This window comes from Morone saxatilis, unplaced genomic scaffold (genome assembly GCF_004916995.1).
Source record: "Morone saxatilis isolate NCDOM2014 unplaced genomic scaffold, NCSU_SB_2.0 Contig8, whole genome shotgun sequence".
In the NCBI taxonomy this organism is placed as follows: domain Eukaryota; kingdom Metazoa; phylum Chordata; class Actinopteri; family Moronidae; genus Morone; species Morone saxatilis.
The window spans coordinates 292,813-294,979 of NW_023340257.1; the positions used below are offsets into that span (position 1 = coordinate 292,813).

General features: G+C 38.4%; 1 protein-coding gene across 1 annotated transcript in view; it reads right to left on the bottom strand.

Annotated features, from left to right (window-relative positions):
• Positions 1-2,167, bottom strand: part of LOC118342085 (serine/threonine-protein kinase NLK-like) — a gene marked incomplete at both ends in the record, with an annotated part of 5,746 nt that overhangs the window by 2,482 nt on the left and 1,097 nt on the right.

Genomic DNA, 2,167 nt, shown 5'->3' on the forward strand with positions numbered 1-2,167 from the left:
CATGTCTATGATTTGTAAGTGGATTTATGGACATTAATTCAGGGTGAACATCAGAGGTAATCATGTCCTCAAGAAGTGTAAGTCATGGCCACGACTGTAGTTCTAACTGCTGACTGTGTTGGTGAGCTGTCAAATCAGCAGCCAAACAACTTGTTGTTTTTACAACATCTGCTTGCACCTTTTCTTTTCACCTCACTCGTTGATGTTTAAAAAAAAAAAAAAAAGCTTCAGTTACAAAACACTGACATCAGTATCGGCCTGAAAACTCTGATATGTGTGGGGCTGTAAACAGTGGTTGACTGAGATGGATTTTTCAATGGCCAAAGCCTATACTTAGAGAACAGGGCGACAGAGGGCTGATATAGTATAAGGCCCATATCAAAGGAAAGTCATATATAATTCCATTATTCCATGCACAATAGAATCTAATATACATGGTTAAGTTAGCCAGTCACATGTTGTTTTAGATGGAATTTTTATTAATTAATGAAATATAAAAACACATTGGGAACTGTTGGGTCTCTGTAAGTAGTCCAGAGCTGCTCTATTTGAAAAGTGTCCTGGGATAATTTTTGTTATGAATTGGCACTATACAAATACAACTGAACTGAATTGAATTTGGTTATGTTGTAGATTTGTGAACATGACCGGTATTTCATTCAACAGCATTATTTTTAGGTTTAGAACATTTAGGAGAAAAGTGTTAACAATACTTACAGAGAATTCACATCAGGTGGATCAAGAGTGGCTCACACTAAAGAGTCATCCACCATTGCCTGAAACCTCCTCCCACAGTCACCAATGTTAAGGCTTAGGGGGAGCTCGAGGGCCCAGTCTGATAATTATTGTAACATTCAAACTGACATCACACCAAACTTTAGAAAGCAAGCTGAAACTGAACTTCTGTCTCAGCTCTCTCTCTCTTTCACTACTTCTGTCACTTTCCATGTGAACAACCCAGTGCGACGCTATGAATGTCTTTAAGGAGAGACAGTGCGAAAGTGTGCACTGTTATTCTGTACAGGATGGTGAAGTGTGGCTGTGCAGAACAGTAATAAAAACTTGACTCTTTGCAAAAACTAGTTCATTTGAAGCACACTGAACCCATAAATTGGGGCAGTTTGATGTGATTCCTTATAGTAAATGTAATGGTGCAGAATTCATTTTTAGAAAACTTTGTAGCTTAAAAAGGTCCAGTGTGTAACATTTAGGAGGATTTATTGTCAGAAATGGAATATAATCATAGGTATGTTTTCATTAGTGTATTACCTGAATATAAGAATTACCTTAGAATGAGCTGTTTTAATCGACAGAGGGAGTGGTTCCTCTTCTACAGAGTCAGCCATATTGAACCGCCATGTGTCTACAGTAGTCCTAGAATGGACAAACCAAACACTGGATCTACATTGGGCCTTTCGCAGGAGGATGAGGCGACACTAAATCCTACACACTGGTACTTTAAGCATGGGTGAATTTAGTTTGTGGCACTTTAAAAATGACATTTTGAAATGTACTAAGCAACATCTCTTAAGGACTATTTCATCAGCGAAAAGTGGTCCCAAAAAGAAACTGACAGTAAGGTCACTTACACTTTTTGGACGATGTTACAGTTGAATTTATTAAAGATTTTTTCTTTACACTTTACTCACCTCAAATGAAATTCCTGGGGTCTGATTTAGACTACCTTTGGGGACACATTTAAAAGACCAGTTAATTGGGGATGGCTTTTCCAATTGGGGACGGCTTTTCCAATTGGGGACAAAAGCAATGTCCCCAGTCGTGGTTTTGGTTAGAGTAAGTCCAGGTCCAGGAAATGTCTATGTAATGTTCCCAAAACTGACACAAGTAAACATATGAGTGTGTGTCAGGTTGGACTAGTCCCAAAAGCTCAATCCCTAAAAGAGGATCTCACCAGTCAGAGGAGATAAGGATTTTACACCAATGACTTTCAAGAGGCAGACTGCTTCCTTTTTATAGTCCTGCATCAATAAATATTCAAATGAACACAGCAAGAGGGAAAGTGAGACCAAAGCCCTCTTTGTAAAGTGGTTAACTGTGTCTGATTGGAGGCACGGAGCTAACTATGGTCCCTGGGCTGTCTCATGCATCCTAATTCTCTGATACAGTTACATGTTACATTTTTATATATTCAATTCAATTAAATTTT